Source organism: Ictidomys tridecemlineatus, chromosome 12 (assembly GCF_052094955.1).
Source record: "Ictidomys tridecemlineatus isolate mIctTri1 chromosome 12, mIctTri1.hap1, whole genome shotgun sequence".
Taxonomy (NCBI): Eukaryota; Metazoa; Chordata; class Mammalia; order Rodentia; family Sciuridae; genus Ictidomys; species Ictidomys tridecemlineatus.
In genome coordinates, this window is record NC_135488.1 from 23,626,873 (window position 1) to 23,649,951 (window position 23,079).

Sequence of the window (23,079 nt, forward strand, 5' to 3'; positions counted from 1 at the left end):
CTCTAATGTCCCAGAGTGTGGAGGACCTACTGGAGGGTTATACTAATCTGAACCCTGTATAAAACTAGGATCATTGAAGATCTGCATTTGTATTGAAATATCTTTACATGGACATAAATGATGCAGAGAAAACTTGTTAGTTTCAGTTGAGTTTCAGAGTTTAAAAGAAAAGGTCTCCCCTGGAATCTTGAAACTTTATTCTTAAAACTGTCTATGGGTTGAGAGTTTAAATTTAACTACGTGGGGTCAAGGAGCTGTACCTTCCCCTACCCAAGCATATAATAAAGATGGGCTTGAGGTCATTCCACAACGTATACATATTTCTAAATATGTGTTACATGATAAATATATATACTTTTTATTTGTAAATTAAATGAGTGAATTTTACATAAATTGGATTCAGACCCCATTGGAACCTATGAGAAGTAAGTACAAATCTTCTTTGAAAGGATGCTCTTACAGTCCTTATAGAGGACTTTCAATTAAATGAACAAAGATGCTCACTAAAATAAATGGCTGTCCTCTATGGATATAAGTTAATATTTACAACAAAAGGGAGTATTTTCACACTAAGATTGCAATGTAAGAGAACTATAGTTACAAGGTTGTACAAAGCACGTTATGTGATTGAAAATTTGAAGAACGCATGCTTTCTAAGACTGAAAAAGATGGTCATTGAAATTAAAAAGAAAACCATAATGATTATGTCAAAAAGAAATGATACACTTCTATGGAAAAGATAATGCAAGTGAGATTATTTGAAATATGGCAGATCGAAAAAGTCCAACGTTAATAACTAATTAGATTTCTCAACAAGAGAATGGAAACAATGAGAAGGAGCTGAGAATATCCCAGCGTTAGTGAAATAGATGATTCCTTAGAATAAAAACATTATATTTCTCTAGCATAAAGAGTAAGATGATAGTCATACCTAATTGTAAAACTGAAAATTCCAATGACAATCTCTCTCTCTCTCTCTCTCTCTCTCTCTCTCTCTCTCTCTCTCCCTCTCCCTCTCTCTCTTTCTTTGGCATCTGGGATTGAACTCAGGGGCACTTGACCACTGAGCCACATCCTCAACCCTATTTTGTATTTTATTTAGAGACAGAGTCTCACTGAGTTACTTAGTGCCTTGCTGTTGCAAAGGCTGGTTTTGAACTCCTGAACCTCCTGCCTCAGCCTCCTGAGCCATTGGGATTACAGGTATAAAGACAATCTTTTTAAAATAAAGATGGAAGAAAAGTCATCACAGCAAGGGAGTAAAAATTATATTTATGCATGTTCAGAGCATCAGCTACTAGCCATTTCTGGTATTTAAAATTACATTTGAATACATTAAAAATAAATAAAATTATCAATTTAGTTTTTCAGCAGCACTAGATACAGTTCAGGAGCTCACTACCTGTTTGACAGTGCAGATCAGACCACATCCACTGTTACAGAAGGTTCAATGCAAGAGCACTGAACTTCTTAGCACCAAGAGTATAAACAGAATCCAATGGAATAATATCATATATAAAAATGCATTGCTATGTCATCAGTGTTATATCTTTTTTAAAAAATTAATTTGTTTTAATTAGTTATTCTATGACAGTAGAATGCATTTATGCACTTTGATATATCATACATAGATGGGATATTTCTCATTTTTCTGAGTGTACTTGTTGCAGAATCATATTGGTCATATAATCACATATGTACAAACAGTAATGATATCTGTTTCATTCTACATCTTTCTTATCCCCACATTTCTTCTTCTCCCCTCCCATCACTTCCCTCTACCTAATCTAAGGTAATGCTATTCTTCCCTTGTGCCCCCCGCCCCGCCTTATTATGAATTAGCATCAGCATATTAGAGAAAATATTCTGCCTTTGGTTTTGTGGGATTGGATTATTTTGCTTAGAGTGATATTCTCTAACACCATCCTTTTACTGGCGAATTCCATAATTTCACTTTAAAGCTGAGTAATATTCCATTGAGTATATATGCCAGTGTTATATCTTGGTGGAAAATTATAGGTAACTTTTATTTGTCCCTTACTCCTGGCTATATTTTCCAGATCTTTTACCAGGATTTTATATTAGAATTTGAGACAATTAAATAGTGCATAGTACAAAAACTGTTCTAAGTCATAAACTTTTGTCATTGTATTTTCAGGATAGCCTTTTTGGAGCTTACTCTGTTTTAAAGTACACAACTGGGAAAGATTTTAGCTTTGTATCTTCCTTTCTTAAGTGACCACCATTACAGAATTCATGTAAGCGATAACTATTAACTGCTTTAACACCACCAAAATGCTAAGTATTATGGCCATAATACTTAGGTATTTATTAATTACTTTATATAAACCAATGAGCACAAATATAAAAAATACATAGAACACATTTATTGCCTATCCTCTTTAGACTAACATGGATCACAAATTAGATTTAAGTCATAACCTCACTAACTAGGGGCTACTTGACAATTTGTTTTTCATTTTAAATTAAATGACATTTTAACAACACTAATATAGAGTTAGGAAAATAATGAAGGAAAATCTTCTGTAATTTTAATTAAAAGTGATTTTCATTCTTATAGTCCTCAGTTTTGAAAAATTCTAGCTATGTATGTATGTATACGTGTATATATGCATGCATCATAATTTATCTGCACATATGTGTGTGTATACTTAGTTGCATACACAAACACTCATATGTTTGAAGTAATAGTATAGTTTCTCATACATTTCACCCAACTTTCAATTTACATAACATTATATGTTTTCAGTATTTCTGTGCAGTCTTCATATTAATGCCTACCTTATGTACTGTGTCATTTCTTTCTCCCACATTCTCATGTGATTTTTTCTTTCTTGGAACACAGTACCACCTAGTTGAAAAACTGTTGTTCTATCAATGACATTGGTGTCTATTCTATGACATGACTAAAATATAGCACAGGATATAAACCAAGAGAAGGCATCTGTGTTTGACTCTAAGCATTAACTTCAGTGGGCACAATGCAGAACATCCCTGTACATTATGTTCATTACTGATGCTGTCCCAGACTTTCAGAGGAAGCTTCCAGAATGTGGCATGTAAAGAGGTGTTCTCAAGTTGAGACTGGATATTCTCATTTTTGCATATATGCTACTTGCCCATGTTTGCTTCATGTCTGCAAACATATTGCCTGAGGCATGGTATCTGTCATCCAGGATATTCTCCATATCTCTTAAAGACTGACATGGTTAATGTACAAGTTGGATTGTGGTTTCTTTTTAATGGAAAATATTTTATGTGTATAGCAACCTGCTCACTTCTCATAGCTAGTGTGTAGTCTAATTTCCTCTCATTGGAACTTCATCCTATACCAATAAATATCTTCCTGTGTTCCTATTACTGATGTGCCAGTATAATTAAACCATTTTGGGTAATCAATTTCATTACAAAGTGATATTAGAAAAATTCTGAAGGTCCCCTGGCAAAGAAATATCCCTAAGCATTTTGATAATTAAAGGATAATGTTCACTGAAGAGGGATGTTGGAACCAATTCCTTCCCTTCCCAGACATTGAAATACAAAAGCCAAGTTGAGATATTGGCTTATTGTAGACCAAGAATCTGTATATTTATAATACTCTTCCAATCTTTAATGACTAGAAAAGGCTACTGGGAATGGAGAATGATAGGAAACACCAACATGAGACATTTTAACTTGGGACAAAGATTTTTAAATGTCAAAAGCAATCTCAAAGTTATAGCTAATACATTTTGCTGTCTGAGAGTTCAGGTGTCAACTTCTAATCTTAAAATTAGCATTAGCATGTTGTCTAAGCTCCAGAGCACTTCATGAAAAGTCTTCTTTGTGAGACCTTATCTTTATTTCAGATGTTCCCATCACATAGTAACTAAGCTGTCCCCCCCAACCAATGTGCAAGTCCTCTAATATGATGAGGTTTCTGAATACCCTTGTTGACATAGTTTCTATAGTCCCCATTTCCTAGAATGGAACTCTTCATCAATGCCAAGTATGCATGAGTCTACTGATATTCAAAAAGGTATAATTTCATCACTTTGTCTTGGTATTGAAACTTAGCCGCACCTCTATCAAAATATCAAGTTGTATTTCATGTTTTCACTGATGACTTTGTTGTACTGTAAACTCTCTATAGATGTATACCGTGTCGTCCTTTTGTATCCATGAGGGATAGTATCCAGGATGCCCCAAGATATAAGAATTTGTTGACACGCAATTTTTTTACAATCTGCCTTTCGTATCCATGAGTTCAGCATCTGTAGATTTAGCCAATGGAGGGTTACATGCTATGTAGTTAGATCTATGATCCCCATTTGGTTGAAAACATGGAGGTAAAACTCACAGATACAGAGGAGTCAACTATTGTAGTTTATCAATAAACAATTCACACATTTATTTTGTAGGTAGAGACTGTGACCAGAGAGGTAAAAAGCCTAGATTTGGTCATATAGTTTGAAATGAGTAGCAACTAAATCTTCTCATTGCCATCACTCTTTCATCTCTGTTTTTAACCTTTAACATTTATGAAGTAAGTAAAAGATCAACATCTGGTATGGCCAGGCTGATGATCACTCTCAAGCCCCAGCTTCATTTTCAGTGATGAAGACTAGTTAGGAGACTGGCTGTTTGCCTAGTGTAACTATACTATGACTAAATGATTCTAATATATTTCAGAGTCATTATTTATCTCATGCTAATTCTAAAGACTTTGGCTCCCTATATGAAATATATATACACATGTCATGTCAAGGGCAACAGTTTGGTGTTAAATGTCCCCACAGTGCCCTCATATGAAAGGTGGTACTTTTCTAAGATGGTAGCATCTTTAAATGGTATGACCTAGTGGGTGTTCCCTAGGTCATCAAGGGTGTTCCCTTGAAGGGGATTGTGGGGGAAATGCATTCTGAAAGAAAACAAATAACTCTGACTGCTTTCAAAAAACTACAAAAAAAAAAAACACCCTACAAAAAACAAAAACAAAAACACCAGCGAATGAACAAAACACCACTTTGTTGTTTAACATCTCATAGGAACAATTAATATTATTGAAAATCCAATTTCCAAGATGTCTTTTGATGATTGGAGGTGAGATGACTTTCAGTGAGATTTTCATTTTCAGTTATTCAAATGTTTTTGTGACTACCTTGTATGATTTATTTATAACTGTACTGAAATGCTTAGGAATGCCTTCCTCAAATCAATAGGGGTATTTATCCAAGGTAAAAATTTACCCAAGGTAAAAATTGTTTTTTGTTTATGAATCAATCCTTGGTAGAATTTTATCATGTTTGGAAATAAAGAGTGAGAGAATTTCAAAAGCAACTCAGTGAGATCTGTCTCTAAATAAAATACTAAATAGGGCTGGAGATGTGGCTCAGTGGTCAAGTGCCCCTGAGTTCAATCCCTAGTACCCACCCCCTGAAAAAGAGAGTAAGAGAATTTAAGTATGTATTCAAAAAATCCATTTATCCCAATATTATTTATGTAATAGTCTATTTCTTCTTTACTTAAAATGACTCCATTTACCACATAAGGTATTAGTGATGTTTATATATACTCAAATGTGTGCTTTTAATTTTGAATTTGCTTACATTTTCTGACAGTAGGGCTACCACATTTTTAAAAACCATACAGTGATTTTATAGAAAGACAAGTGCCTTCATCATGAGTTATCACAATTTTCCTACATCAAAACAAAGATCAATATAAAGGAGTTTAAGAACATTGAAAAATTTGCAAGATTGAACTTCTCTTTCCCGAGTGTTGCCGGACTTTCCACTTACTACATTTTTCTCTTGTTGACTTGACTAAATTTTAACATATTGTTTTAGTCAGCTTTTTCACTGCTGTGGCTAAAAGACCCAACCAGCACAATTATAGAGGGGGAAAATTTTATTTGGAGACTCATGATTTCAAAAGTTTCAGTTCATGAACAGCAGGTTTCATTCCTTGGGGCTTGAGGTGAGGCAGGATATGGCAGAAGAGTATGGCAGAGGGAAGCAGCTCACATGAAGACCAGAAAGCAGAGACTCTACCCTCCAGATACAAAATATATACCCGTAAGCCATGCCATGCCCCCCAGTGAACCATTTCCTCCAGCCACACCCCACCTGTCTTGGGTTACTACTCAGTTAATCCCAGCAGGGATCAATTTACTGATTAGGTTAAGGCTATAATCCAATAATTTCTCCTCCAAACCTCCTTGCATTGTCTCACATGTGAGCTTTTGGTGGACACTATATCTAAAACATGACACATCCTACACATTTCTTATTATGTTTAACCTTTCACATTTTATATCATTTTTGATACTTCTAGTCTGGTCTTGTTCCTCTATTGTATAGTTAATTGGTCTTTGTTCATCTATATATGAAAGCTATTTAATATTGTTTTTTAAACTTGTTAAATGTTTTTATTTGATTAATTCTTTCTTATCTTAATAACTGTACTTTCAAGACAAACATAAAAGATGTTATTACTTCCTAATTTCATGTATGAAATATATATCCATATCTATATGGAATTATGGTTTATATAAATAATATCCACACTTTAACCCTGATTAATATATGTATGCATATATATATATATATATACATACATATATATGTATGTGTGTGTATGTGTATATATGAATGATATGGTGAGGCCCTGGGTTCATTATCCAATACTGAAAAATAATATATATTATATAATATTATATATATGTGTATATATATATATATATATATATATATATATATATATATATATATATATTTGTTTTTGTTGCTTTTGGTTTTTGTTTTGTTTTTTAAGTTGAGGACCAAACTCAGGGCCTGTGCATGCTAACCAATACTCTGCCACTGAGCTAAATACCCAATCCCTATTTATATGCATTTTAAAATGATCTTACTTGATTAACTTTACTAGAATTTGCAGAATTATGATTATAAACTAAAGTTGGAATTAATATTTTTTACCAAGTTCTGTCTTTTTCAGAATTTATACTTAATGAATTAATGCTGATAATGCTGGTAATCCAAATTGTGAATTTTTATTTTTCAGTATTGGATAATGTACCCAGGGCCTCACCAAATCCTAGACAAGCACTCTACCATTGAATAATATCCCTAGCCCTTTTTATTTTATTTTGAAACAGGTCCTCTCTAAGTTGCCCAGAGTTGCCTCAAACTTGTAATCCTCCTGCCTCAGCCTCCCCCAAAACTGGAATTATAGGTGTGCACCACTGCACCCAGCTAAATTATGAATGTTAATTAATAATTCTGTTCATCATTTGAACTAATTTAAAAGGAATACATATGGAATTCATTTTTAAAAACAATGAATGTATAAACTAGGAATATACACACACCTGAGTTAACTCAGAATTTAATATATATAGGATTATGGTTTCTGTAAATAACATCCTTAGTTGAGCCCTGAAGTGCTATGACCTTTTATTTCTTGCTTAGATTTTTGCAGTTCATTGTCTTTGTTCATTTGCTCTATTTCCTGTGGATTAACTCTCCTTTACAATCCATTTAAGCACACCATTTAATCTATCAACTTGATTCTCTTGAAGAGATCATGAGTGTCTGCAGTCTTTGCTCCAGACTGTCTCTCTTCAAGTCAGCTGTGCAGTTGCAATTCATGTGACCTTCAGTTGTCACTCTGGGAGTCCTCTTGTTCTCTCTTAATTAATTTTATATTTCCGGATTCAGTGTTTTCTCTCTTGATTTACCTTGTACTGTAATTTTAATTTTTTTAAGAACAAGCACTATGGGCTGGGGTGGTGGCTCAGTGGTAGAGGGCTTGCGTAGCACACGAGAGGCACTTGGTTGGATTCTCAGCATCGCCTAAAAAATAAATAAATACATAGAATAAAGGTATTTTTAAAAAGTGAAAAAAACAAGTCCCCAAACCTTCATAAACAAATAGGAAGTAAGTTTCTTGAAAACAGTATTCGGAAACTATGTTTCTCTCTCCATATCTGTTGGGTAGTTTGGATAGAAAATTTTAGTTGAGAATTCATATTCCTTAAGATCTTTAAATGCATTTTTTCATTATGAATTTAGGATTGCCTTTGAGAGATTGGGTACCATTATAACTTGATTAGTTTTTATCTGGAAGCATTTAGGATCTTTGTCTCTGAGTCTTTTAAAAATAATTTTATTAGTACATTATAGTTATACATCACATCAGATTCATTGTGACATAATCATAAGTGCATGCAATATAATTTGCTCCACTTTGGTCCCCAGTACTTCCTCTCTTCCTCCCTTACTCCCTCCTCTGATCCCTTCCTCTACTTTATTTTTTTTTCCTTCTATTTTAAATTAAGGCTTTTTACATGTACATAAAAGTGAAATTCACTGTGGTATATTCATATCTGTACACAGAACAATTTGATCCTTTCCTTAAATCTCATGACTGTGTGCCTTGGCAGCTGTTTTCAGCTCTTCTCCTTCCTCCTTTCAATATATTATGCTTGGCTTTCTATGGGTCCAAGTTTACTTCCTTTGGTTTTTAAGAGATGTTTTGGCTATTTTATAATTTTCTCACATTGTGTTCTCTAATCTGATTTTCTTCATTCATCTTCTATAATTCTGTTATTGTATCCCTTAGAACTAAAAAAAAAAAAAAAGAAGTCAAGTCTCTTCACTTTTCAACCTCTTTATCTTTGGGCGTCTTACTTTCTGGAAGATATTCTCAAATTTACCTTTCAACTCTTTATTGAGCATATAATTTTAATCATTTTAAAAATATTTCAAAAGTTCTTTTTTATATCTTTGATTATCTATTTTTTAAACATTGGTATTCTATATTTTTGTAAATGCAATATTACTTCATTCTCCTTTAAATATTATATTATCTTTTAAAGTAATCTCTTTGCTTTACTTCTGCTACCTCCAAGTTTGTGGGTTTTTAAAATGGTGCTCCTGCCATATATCTCCTATAATTAACTAATACTCCATGATTATTCACTTCTACTTAATATCTGAACATTAAAACTTTAATGACAATTGAGTATATGGCTAGGGCTTATTGACTGGTTTTACTTTGGGGCAAGACATCATTTTGATATAATTTGGTGAAGTAATATACATGTTTGATCTCCTTCAATTAGATATTTAAATTTACTAATTAAAAAATACCTTTGCAATTCCTGTGATTCAGGAGTCTGAGATAGGAAGATTGCAAGTTCAAGGCCATTCTTAGCAATGTAGTGAGGCACTAAGAGACATAGTGACCCTTTCTCAACATTTAAACAAACAAACAAATAAATAAATAAAGGGCTGGAGATGTATCTCAGTGTTTAGGTTCCCCTGGGTTCAATCCCCAGTACCAAAACAAAACAAACAAACAAACAAACAAAACAAACAGATAAAATAAAACTCTTTGCATTCCCCTTGTGGCCCAGTTGATTATGTTGTATCCCTTTGCACTTTCCAAAAGTTTGAACTTCCAAAAACAATAGTGAAACTTTTTTTAAAAAACTAGCTCCAAACAATTGAGTCTAAGAATTACAAGGTTTATCCTTTTGCTCTTCAGTGTTAATAATAGGTTTTTGGATTTTAGATGTATATCATTACTAAGTTATTATATTCGCTTTATTCACGCTTTTCAAGGAGATACATGTATTGTATATGCATGATTTATTTAAATTTATGTCTGTTTAAATTTGTTTCTGTACTGACCATCAGCTTTCTCATTCAAGTTGATAATGTTTAATTCACAACTGTAAAATTAATCTTGCTTTAGTATTTTTTTCTTTTTTCTTTTAAATGCAGAGTAACTGAGGTAGGGAGATATATGCTCTGATTCTCAGAATATCAGACGACAAGTTTGGATTGCCTTCCAATATGAAAGATAGAATTGTTTCGGCATATTAGCTCACAACATTCATCTCAAAAGCCTCTGGCCCTTGCTCCACTGTCTCCTAACAGTCAGCAGGCAAGTGAGGCTTTAGAGCTAGCCTCCCTGTGCTTCCCCAAGTGTATGTGTTGTATGTTCTTTTGTCCAAAGTAAACCAACAATGAGCCAGAAAACAGAACCCATTAAAATATTTGTAAGAAGCATCAAGGCTTAGTAGTATTTTCATTTTTTTTTCTTTCCAATCTAGTGACCCTTTCTCAACATTTAATCATAAGTCTGTTTTTTTTTCCCCCTTAAATTTAAGAAAATAAGTTTGGATTCTTTCAATGCTTCCTTATTTTAACCTATTGCTTATTGTTCTCATCCCTGGAGACCTCTTGCTCTATCATGTTAAGTTCTATCCCTGTCATTTCTCCTCTTGGATTTTGTGTTTCTATTTCATTTGAGGTCTATTCATTTTGCATTCTGCTGGAAGTACCTACCTATTTTCTGAATATTCAAATCTATGTTGTTATTGGATCTTTAGATTTTGTTCCCTTCCTGCTATTCAAAATTATTTGGGGGACTGTTATCAATAGAAAAAAAATGTGCCCTTTCATTAAGAAGCTCTTTGTCAGCAGCAGTGGTGGGAAGTGTTTCCTCTGCCCATTGTTGGTAGTTGCACACTGAATTCAGAACTACAGCATTTTGTCTAGTGGACACGCCCAGTTGCTCCTTCAGTCTTGGCCTCTAGCAGGCTTTTTGTGTAGTACCTGCTGTGTTTGAGGGTAGCATTGTTTCTTGCCTATGCTACTATTTCCTAGCACTCTCTAGACATGTGTAGAAATGAAGACAGATTGTGCCTCATCTGCAGCACTCCATGTCTGAAAAGCAAGTCTTCTGGTGGCATACTTCCTCTCTCTCTGACAGGGCTTGGACAACATTTGTCTGGGTCTGTGTGAAGGCAAGATGGTGGCAGGTGTGAGTACAAGGTGTATTGACCCCCACCCACCATGTTCTCTTTTCTGATTTGAATCCTTACAGTATTACAGTGATCTGAACTAAAGCTGTGAAACTTCTACCCCCACCCCCATTTTTATGCTTTTTCTGTCATTTAATACCTTCCAAGCTTACTATGTTGCTTTTTTGTGTGGTGAGTTTTAGTTGGCATTTTAGAGAGACACTAGAGATGTAGGCAGGGGATGGCAGAGACTTAAAACCAAAAAGAATCACAGAGGAGGTAGACATGAAATACAACAACGTAGTCTGGGTTCCATGTATCTTAAACAGGGACAGTAAATAGTAGAATGAGAGATGATTTTGAGATTGAGAAGTTTGACTCAAGGTATTTTAAAGCATAAAGTTTCAATTGGTAATACACAATGTGAAAAAGGAAACACCGGAGAAGAAGATGATATCTTTTCTTTCAAATATCATCTTATTTTTATTAAATATTCAATATCAATTTTCCTTGAAATATTTTTCTCTTAAAAGAACACATATGTCATAATTCATGCTATTTTCTTTTTCATTCTTAGATGTAATGCAAAAGATCAATATGTAGTCTGAGACTGACAGGCATAAAGTTATGGTTTTCATATAACTTGTTAACTGAAAACAGTAGGTGATTACAAAAATTATTTAGCATACATAGCAAATATTTGGTATCATCATCTGAAATGACACTAGTGTATTGCGGATTTCTGAAAGGAATAATGGGGTTTCATAGCTTGAAATTATTTTATATGTAGTCATGCATCACATAATATTTCACTACACATGCATAATGGTCTCATAAAATTACATCACCCAATGATTCCTTAGCCATTTTAGTTTGTATATATACAATCTATGACATTAACACAATGGTGAAATTGCCTAATGATGCATTTTTCAAACATATCATTCTCTCTTTCTCTCTAAATGGTATGTATGTATTTGTATTTTAAAGGCTATAGGCTCTGTATGAATGCTACCTTGGTCTAAAAATATTAGTTTTTTCTTAACATTAAATTTTTTTTAAATATTTTTTTAGTTGTCAATGGATCTTTTATTGATTGATTGATTGATTTTTGCCTTTTGATTCAATTAAGATTCTTTTTATCTTTAATAATTGAACTTACTCATTTGTATTTATTGCTAGACAAGTTATTTTATCCTTAGTCTTGTCATCTCATTTTATTTTAGGCTTTCAACTTTTAATGTTGTCAGGAGAGAGAGCTGAGCTTTCAGGTGTCAGGATAAACTCTTAAAGCAACAGGCAAATAATGAAGGGATTAAGCTGTTAATCATGTGTTGTAGTGGGATATGCAAAAATCTAAACTAGAGATAGCATCAACACCCCCTGTCTCCATTCTCCCCCAGGGAGTGATGCTTTGGTTGATGGTCAGGTAGGTCTGCACACACATGGGGGTCACCTCATTGTTGAATATCCCTGAGCAGGATTCATGTAATTTTATGGACCCTGGAACCAGCAAGAAGGAGAGAGAAGAGAAGGACCCGGAGTGGAAAAGCACTAGGTCACTGTGGGGAAAGGTGTCTTTAAAGGTTTATCCATCCCACCCCCATAAGATAATCTCAGCAGAAGTGATGAAGGAAGGCCTAGGAAAATTTGTATATCCCTAATTCTACATATTATCCCCATTTTCTTTTTAAAATAGATCTCTCTCTTTTTTTTTCCAACACTAAATCTCCCCCACCCCCACCCAGGAAATACAATGGCATGAAACAGAGCTTCTGGGGTCTTAAGTCTCAGACCTTTACCAGCATACTGAGGTAGAACAAGTTAATGTAGGAACTTGAATTTCATCGTTCTTGAACTTCTAGGATAACATAAACTTGAATTCAAATTATTCTAGGCTTTAAAAAAATACATTGGAATCCCTAAAAGATTCTAAAAAGGTTAAAGAATGCTATAAAAGTGATATGAAACAAGGCTATAAAAGTGATATGAAACGAACCCTAACCCTAACCCTAACCCTAACCCTAACCCTAACCCTTATGGTTACTTTTCATCAATAGCTTATTAGTGGTCATTTTATTTTCTACTTATTTTTCAATAATGATTTTTAGTAAATTTTGATATACAATATCTTAAAATAACCCATATGCTATACTTTGGATCTTAAATGTCCCCCAAAGGCCTCTGTGGTGAAGGCTTGGTCTCTGTTTGGTACTATTGGGAAGTGGTGCTGTGGAAATTTTAAGATGTGGGGCTAGTGGGAGGTCTTCTGGTAACTGGGGGCACGTGCCCTTAAAGGGGATATAGTAGCACCCCAGTCCCTCCTTTACTGTCTTCCTTTGTCTGGCCATGAAGTTAGTGTGTTTGCTCTACCACCATCGGCCAGGAAGTGTTGCTACAGGTACAACCAATGGGCTCATTGATCATGCAGTGAAACCCCCGGAAATATGAGCAAAATAAACATTCCTTCTTTATAAATTATTTCAAATATTTTTTTTCAGTAAAAGAAAGCTAATTAACATATGATGTTTCTCATGTAGGACTTTTAAAAGTTCCACTTTAATAAGATAAGAATTCTGGTGAATATTTTTTGTCCTTTATTAAATATTAAAAATGTTAAGTAGGTAGTGAATAATTTTAGTGACATTATCAACCTGTAGATTTCTTATAAATGGCATGGTTAAAGTATTTCTTTATATGAACATTCCTTATGTAATTTAAAAGAAGCTAAATATTTTCAACACTTGAGTTGTTTGAATTGTTAAAGGTTTTTTTTAAATCTTAAATTTATTTTAATTAGATACACATGACAGTACAATGATCTTGACATATTATACATTTGAATCAGATGGGGTATAAGTTTAAAAACCCTTCCTGACAATATGAAATTAATAAGTCATTTAAAATAATTTGAATCAATACATATCTAGAAAAATATGTAAATACATGCAAGATATATTACAGAAAATTATATGAATTATGGACACTCATATTCATTATCCAAATTCTGTAAAATATATTGATGACTTTGCTTATCTTTTAACACCGACCTAGAACAATTGCATTTGGTTAAGGGGTGCTGACAAACTGGAAATGAACTAATGTTTAATGTTTTGTTGTAGTTTCTAAATGTAGACACCTGTATATCATACATAATGACATCACAAGTGAAAGAAAAATCAGATGACAAGTCTGACATTGTAACAAGTGATGGGCATAAGCCACCATTTGTTCTTTGAAAACATGTCTTTGATATATTAATATAGTTCCTTCCTTGAATAAATTATTAGATGGGAAGTTGGTGACTCTAATGAAAAAGTATATATGTAATTTAATGAGCCGTTTTGTTGCCAGAAATTCATAACATTTTCTTGGTGGACAAGAAGAGAAAAAATCTTGGCAGTTTGAAAATATAATTATGTGTTATTTTACTGTTTTAAAAAAGGGCATGACTTTAGTAGATTTGTAGCTTCTCAATCATGTACATAGGAGTTAAATGAACAAAAATGTATTTTTTGGTATTCTCCAAAAGAATCACTCTGCTCTGTTATGTTACACATATACTTAGTTTAATTATCTCTTTGAAGGGCTTGAGAGAATTCCATTTGTACTATGTGGTGAAGCAGGTGGTTATGTGGATACAGTGTGTTTGTAAAATTACAGGCTTAAATCTAGGGTGTGAACTTATTCTAGCTTTCCTTGAGGAAAATGAAAATATGTTCTTAGTCTGTATTTAATAAACCAAGCACCATGGATGCCCCTTATTCTTTTTAAAAATATCACTAAGCCAGGCTTTGGGGTTCCTGTTATTTTATCTTGATCATGAGCTTAAGGACTACCTCGGACACTTGGCTGACATCCAGGAGCCAATGGGACCAGGTGTAAGAGGCTGTGGCACACTTAAATAACTAATGGTAACCAGATGGTTGAACCTATGGTGAAATGGGGGTTAAACCTGCAGGAAAGCGCAGACGGTGGAGGGACAAAGTAGGAAGTTTTAAAAGCAAACGGGGCTAAAAACTGCCTGGAAAACAAACCAAACTTGGTTCACTGAGCAGTTTTTTGGCTCTTATTTGCCTACTTTGGCAGTTTACAGACTGCTGATAATATAAAGGAAATTAAATGCCTGAACTGAGAAGGCTCTTGGTTTGGCAAACTCCCCTGAGTGCTCCAAGATTTATATCTAATTTCCAGGGTTTCTTGGTCTGTTGTGTCATTAATTAAAGAGGAAAATACAGTCAGCATGCATCATGATAAAAGCCACTTGAAGATCATTTTTGTGTCAGACTTACAACTGAAAAATATCTTGTCTTTCCAAGTGGTGCTGAAGCATGAAGCATACAGAATGCTATGACCTTCTTTATTAGGTCAAGATAACCAAAATGCAAGTATGTGGAAACTATGAAATGGATGTGAGCATTTTCTAATAGCATAAATGTGATAGACAGTGATTTTGATTTAGCAGGTGTGTGGTTAGCATCACTCAGAGTTAGATGGGAAGATTTATGTCAATGATGTAATTTAAAAGAAGCTGTTCCTCTGGGTCACTTAAAATGGACTCTGGTTTAGATATTCAGTTTTCCCTTACTCTAGGGCTTCATTATCATATGGCCTTCTTTTGTCTGCCTGTCTATATTGGATATGCCCATGCTAAGAGCCATAGCCAAGTAGTATGATGCATGGCATTTTTGGTTGAAAGGTGATGCCAGCAAGCCATTGAGATGATATGATTATGTTAAGATCTGAATTCATATGGATATTAGACCCCTGCTGTCCATCTGGGCCTGCTACAGGACTCCTGGGGAGTTCCCATTGGTTGGGGAAGTGTGGTAGGAGGGAATTCCTGTTGGAGTGTCCAGGAGAACGCTGCTCGCATCTGTCATCATTTTTTTCCCTGGGAGCCTATGGAGGCATTGGCGGGGAGTTTCAAAAATAAAGTTTGTTCCTGCTTGAGTGGCTCCTGATTTTGTGCCCAGCCAGACTACAACATGCCCACCCAGTGTCACCATCTGGATTATGATATCATTGAATATGGGTTGTGTTCACCCAAATTTCCAGTTGTAATGTTAATCTTCCTAAACTTTTATTGTCCTCAAAATTCAGATGAAACATATTGAGCTATTTACAGAGCCTCTGGTATTTAATAAAATACAACAAGGGAAAAATGCAATGTGGTTTGATTTGATATGCTTTTAAAGGTATTTGAATGCCTGCTTGTGCTGTGGTTCAGTACACCATGGGTCCTCTCTACAAAACATTCTTTCTAACTTCCTTCAAAGGTATATGTCAATTCATAATAAAAACTCTTCAGTTTGAGTCTGGGGGTGTAGCTCAGTGGTAGAGCATTTGCCTGTTAGAGGCCCTGGGTTTGATTCCCAATATCAAAATGAACCAGCAAACAAATGAACAATGTGCAACTGATACTTGTGTTGAAGATTCGTGCAAGGGAGTTATTTCTACTAGCTACCAAGGAAAAGCAGGCATTTATCTGTACATCTGAAGAAAAATGCATTGCTCTTGAAAGTGTTTCATTTCACTCCATTGTAAAACCATGACCTTTTAAAAATTATAACTCCTTACAACTAGAAATTGGGCAGCCATCACTGCACTAGATAATGGGTGTTAGGACAGGAAGACATCATACCCCTGCTGTGGTTGAATTCCTGTGTCCCTAGACTGCCATTGTCCACCTGTTCTGAGCTATGCCCATGTTCTTATGATAATAATGTTCTAATGACATCTGATGATACTAGTTAGAAATAATAAGTATGACCACGAACAATGCAGAGTTAGGAAATGTCTAAGGTCATGGGACAATGAAAATATTTAATATGTGTATTCCCTATCTTCAAATGGGTTAGAGAATTTAAATAAAATGTTATATCTTTAAATCATCAACAGACTGCTTGAGATTGAGAGGAGCTGGAAGGAGATCATTCCAGCAGAAGCTAATTAAAATCATTTTAAACATTAAAATTTTTGTAAATAATTTATAAAGTAAGGTGGAGTTTGGCAACAATTTTTAAAACATAAATTTTAAAATTGAAATGAATAATTATTGCTAATAACAAGTATATGGGTTGATGGGTTTTTATAATGAGAGCACATAAAACTAGGAAATAGACTTTTGATGGGACCTCAGAAATCCTCTTCATGCTCCCCTACAAACAAACATAAATATTCTTCTGATTTTAATGACCAGATTTCAGGTTGCTTGTTTGTGAATTTTATGTAAGTGGAATCATAAAGTTTGTACTGTTTTGTGAGTGAATTCTTTCCCACAATAGCATGTTTGTGAGGTGCATGCATATTGTTGTAAGTTGCAATGGCTTTTTTTTTTCATTCGTATTGACAATTCCTCTGAACATTTAATGATGCACCTATGAAACCATTTATGTTGTACATAGATGAGCACTGCATAGAGCATGAGTATGTCCAGCTTTAACTGACTGTGTTTTGATTAACAGAGATACAATTCACATGCCAGAGAATTTATAATTTTAAATGGAATAATGCAGGGATTTTTAATATATTCATAAAGTTTCATAATAATTTCAGCTACTTAATTAAACTACATTTCCATCACCTGAAGAGAAACTCTGTACCTATTAGTAGTCTTTCTCCATTGTTGCTTCCTCCCTCAGTCTTTTGTAACCATTAATCTGCTCTCTCAATGGATTTGTCTATTCATATAAATGGGATCATATAAATGAAAAATTTCATATAAATGGGATCATAAAATAAAATCCCTTTTATCTCTCATTTAACCATGGTTTTATCAAGAAAGGCACTTGAATTTTGTCAAATGCTTTTTCACTTCATTACAAGGTATTGGGTAGTTTTTGTCCTTATTTCTATAAATATGATGTATGATGATTAACATTGATATATTAAACCAACCGTGTATTCCTGGGATTTGTCCTACTTGATCATGGTATCTAATTCACCTTATATGCTGTTGCTTTCAATCTGCTTGTGCAGATGGCCCCTGGTTTACAATGGTTCCATACACAATATTTCAACTTTATGAAGATATGAAAGAGATAAATGTTCAATAGAAACTGGGTTTTGAGGGCTGGGGCTATAGCTCAGTGGTAGAGTGCTTGCCTAGCATGTGTAAGGACTAGGTTTGATTCTCAGTACCACATATAAATAAATAAAATAAAAGTCCATTGACAAAAAATATTTATAAAGGAAAAAAAAACCCTGGGCTTTGAATTTTGAACCATCTTTTCCCAAGATAAGGACATATGGTAGAATATTCTTTGGCTATGCCCAACCCTAGCCTAATGTAAGTTCTAAGGGTGTATGAAGTAGGCTAGACTAAACTATGACATTCAGTAGTTTAGGTATATTAAGCTCATTTTTGAAATAATATTTTCAACTTATGATGGGTTTATAGTATATAACTGCACTATGAGGAGCATTTGTATTTCTTTACATCCATATTCAAAACAAATACATAGTCTTCTTTCTCTTTTGTGTATTTGATTTTGTTATTAGGGCATTACTGATATCGGAGTTAATTGAGAATGATTCTTTCCTCTTTTGTTTTTTGAAATAGGCTGTGAAGGATTGATTTAATTAATCTTTAAACATGTAGTAGAACTCACCAGTGAAATGACATGCTCCTCGGCTTTTAATCATGGAAACTTTTTTTTATTATTACCAAGTCAACCTTTTTTATTGTTATACATCTGTTTAGATTCTTTCTTTTTCACAGTATCACACTCAGTAGTTTGTGTCTTTTTAGAAGTTTTGCCCATCTCATCTAAGTTATCCAATTTGTTGGTCTATGAATATGCATATAGCACCCTTGTAAATCTGTTTCTTTAAGGTCTGCAGAAATATTTCATTTCCAATTTTAGTAATTTGCATCTTTCCTTTTTCTTGGTTATTAGCTAAAGATTTGTAGATTTTGTTTTCAAAGAAATATTTTAATTAGCTGATTTCCTCTATTGTTTATTGTTTTTCTATTTCCTATTTTACTTATTTCTTCTCTAGTCATTTTTTCTTATCTCTACTTGATTTAGGTGTAGTTTGCTTTACCATTTTCTAATTTCATAAATAGGTTATTGTTTGGTATCTATTTTCTTTTTTTCTTAAGGACTCTTCCCACACTCTGTTGGCTTATAGATGGTCTTCTCCTCCTGTGCTTATATGGTCTTTTCACTATGTGTGTCTCTGTGACCCATTTTTTCCTTGTATAAGGACACTAGTCACTTGGATTAGGATCCCCCCTAATGACTTCATTTTAACTTAAGTTTTTTTTTTCTGTAACACTCTGTCTCCAAATAGAGTCACATTCCTAAATCCTAGGACTGAGGACTTTGGCTTTTATTTATTTATTTTGCCTTTTTGTGGGTCATAATCCAACCCACAACATCTGAAAAAGTTTGATTGATTGAAAATATTTAGAACCTCTGGATGATTCTGTTTTCTTTCAGAGAGAATCCTTTTAGATTTAACGTATAATTAGAACAGGCAAATCACTTTAATACACTCACAAATTTAGATGCTTCTATTAAATAAGGACTTGTCCGTATATTTCTCTGTGTATCACCTTTCATTGGTCCTGAATGAAAGTCATGGTTATTTGCAAGAGTTATAACACCTGTCTTTTTTCTTTTTTTTTTTTTTCTTCTTCTTCTTCATTTCTCTTTTGGTACTAGACATTGGCTTACAGGCCTAGGTCTTTTTATTTATTTTATTTTATTTTGAGACAGGTTCTTTCTAAGTTATCCAAACTGACCTCGAAAATGCAATCCTCCTGCCTCATTCTCGGAGTTGCTGGGGTGACAGGCATGTACCACCACACCTAGACCAACATCTATCTTCTTAATTCCAGTTTTTATTGAGGTGGTTTATTTTCTCAAGGTTATCATAAAATTTATTGTTCCGTGAATTTGGGAGTACATATATACTCAGTTCACCTTATGGAAGAATTTTAAGTAGGCACTTAAAATTGCTAAGTGAAAGAAGCCAGTATGAGATGTTCTATATTGTGTTAATCCAATTCTGTGGCTTTCTAGAAAAGCACAATTACAAAGAAAGTAAAGTTAAAAAAAAAGTGATTTTCAAGGTTTGTGGGCAAGAGAGAAGGGATGAATAGGAGGAGCTCATGGAATTTTTAAGGCAATGAAACTATTATTTATGCTGTTGTAATGGTGGATGTTATGCATTTGTCAAAACCCATAAAACTGTATAGTGCAGTGTGAATGCTAATATGAATTATGGACTTTAGTTGATATATCAATATTAGTTCTTCAGTGCTAAACATTTACCACACCAATACAAGCTGCTAAAAATAGGAAACACCCTGAGTGCAAGTATATGGAAACTGTGTGTACTTTCTTTTCAATTTTCTATAAACCTAAAACTGTTCTAAAAACTAAATCCTACTATTTTTAAAAAATGCATCCTATCTTTTTTATGTAGTCCTTTTAATTTTATGCACAAATGTCATAAAATGAAAAATGGTGGACCAGCCAGTGTAGGGTAGAAGTGTTAGAATTAGTCTTTGCAAATATTTCAGGGCAGCTGCATCATGTGGATGTTAGTTTTATCATCTGCAAGATGAAAGCAGTGGAGTACTTTGTTAATTGCTGTGTGCAATTTTACTATTAAAAGAGAACACAATGAAATATTAATACCTGCTTTGCTGCAGATTGACCTTGAAAACATAATATCTAAATGAGAACAGCCAGATGCAAAAAGGAGTTATATGATATGTAGTCTCATATCTATCATACAAAGAATATGCAGAACAGTTAAATCCATAGAGATGAAATGAAGATGAATAATGTCAGGGGCAGCAGGAGAAGGAAATGAAGAGTGACTGATTCATGAGTACAGGATTTTGTTTGGGGATGAAAAGAAATGTTTTAGAACTAGAGAGTGATCACATTGACAAAGCATATAGTCTAATACTTATAAATTTTATACTTTACAAAGATTAAAATGGTAAAGTTTGTATTGTATTATTGCAACAAAAAAAGAAAGTAGGAAAAAATTCCACAAATTATTGAGTTGAGACTTTTCAGGAGCAGTGGTTGAAAACAAAGCCTTTTATTGTATATTAAAATAATTTGTAAAATTTTAATATTTCAGGTAATTGTGAATATACATGTGACTATATCGTATATACATTTGTGTGTGTATATATTTTTGTAGGCTATATTTTACCAAAATTCTTAAGTACACTGATAAAGAAAATGTTTTGAGTTTGACTAAAGAAAACGTATTTCCTACAGTGTAGAAAGGAGATAAACTTTGACTATCCTAAATTTGGGGAAAAAAATAACAATGTTTGGGATATAACTGTTAACAGGATTTAGAAAGGAAAAAAAAGATAAAATTGAGACCAAACTTAAAATTTTACACAGATATGTTTTTTCCTTGTTTATTTCCATGAGCATATATATATATATATATATATATGGTTTTGACATGAATAAAAATATTAATAATTTTTCACTCTGCTTTAAGGAATGCTAATAATTACCTCTTTTAGAAGTCATGCTTTCTCAGCAAGTCTTTTTTTTAAAAAACATTATTTTTAATTTAGGAATAAGATTTTTTTCTTCCTGAAGTAGTCTTAAGAATCTTCATGGTCAACATAATTTTATGTATTTAAAAAATGCATAATAGATGGCTAACATAGTTATTATTTTTCCTGCCAAAACAAGATAATGAGAAAACAATCAAAATATCAAATTTTGTTGCATTTGAGTGATTTGGTCATCAATATGTATTGATGTTAAATCCGAAGTAAAACAAGAGTTTTTTTTTCTTTCTTTAATTATATGTGATTCTGTATAATTCTTAACCTACGCATATAGTATGGCCTTAAATACACACACACACACACACACACACACACACACACTTTTTTTTTTCTCTTCTTTTTAACACTCCAAATAATCAAGGAATTACTTCAGTTAACACCCAGGCCTCTCTCACTCTGGAGTCAACTTTAAGAATCTTCATGACCAACATAATTTGGGTGAAACTCCTGTGGGTAAGCACAAAGGGGTTTCTAATGGGTTCCCCGATCAAGGAACCAAAAAATGTAAGCACCAAAAAAATATAAGTAGTCAAGCCTCTTCTACAAGGCTCCTGGGGTTGCTGTGGGGGTGGTGGAAGAGTTTTCCCTCTACCTTCTTAGGAATTCTGCTAGGGCCCTAGAAACCAAACTGACAAAAGGCCTATTAGTGAGAAAATACATAGACACAGTGAAAGATATGGAAAATAGACCCAGGACATTTTTCCTGGCTACAGCTGTTTCCTTATCAGCCTTGTCCAGTAGTAAATCGTAGCTGTTGTTATTTAAGGGCCCAGGCTTCAGCCAGAGTAGGGCAGGAAGGGAAAAGGTCAAAGAACTCTCACCCAGTAGCACTTAACTCCCTGCCATAATGGATCAGCTGATTCTAATGCAGTGAACTCTAGGAACTTCCCTACCTACCCTTCTGTCCTATCCGAACGCACCAGCTGATCCTAATAAACCCTAGGAATTACCTTTCTGCCCCACCCTAAGTGAGGCCTATAAAACTCAGACCCTTTGGTAGGCCCAGTTCGGTTTTTCTGTCCCAGCATGAGCCTCTTGGATGTTTGACTGACTCCTCCGCTGAATACGGAAGAGCTTGCTGATCCCAGGTTGGCTCCCTGCCCCCATTCTTTGTGCTTACATTTTTTGGGTTCCTGACCTGGAACCCACTTGAAACCCCTTTGTGCTTACATACAGCACACACACCAAAAATTGAAAAATCTAAGCATTGGTCGGAAGAATGAGGCTTGAGCACCATCTTAAGCTGAGCAAAGGTGTAGTGGTTTTGGGTTCTGGTTGGTGGGCTCCTTGTGGGCAGGGAGGGGAGAAAGTGTCTGGTTAGGAACAGCCATCTCTATTTGGAAGGCAGAGTCTCTCAGCTCATCAGAGTGGTCTCTGCAAGGAGCTATCTTCCTAGTTCAGAGAAATCTTTACACGTGGAAATTTTCTTAATAAAAGGGAAATTTAAAGCTAGGCATGGTAGTGCATATCTGTAGTCTCAGGGGCTTGGGAGGCTGAGGCCAGAGGATCCCAAGGTCAAAGCTAGCCTCAACAACTTAGTGAGACCTGTCTCAAAAAATCAAAGAGCTGGGGATGTGGCTCGGTGGTTATGTGTTCCTGGGTTCAATTCCTGGTACCAATAAACAAGTGGGGGATTTATATTCTTGTTACACAGAGGAAAATGAAACAGCTTTCCCTACCTCTGCTGTTGCTTAGT

The 23,079-nt window shown here is 34.2% G+C and overlaps 1 pseudogene; it reads left to right on the forward strand.

Annotated features, from left to right (window-relative positions):
- The window catches only part of LOC144368925 (ATP-binding cassette sub-family A member 13-like), a 398,370-nt pseudogene that overhangs the window by 316,354 nt on the left and 58,937 nt on the right, over nucleotides 1-23,079 (forward strand).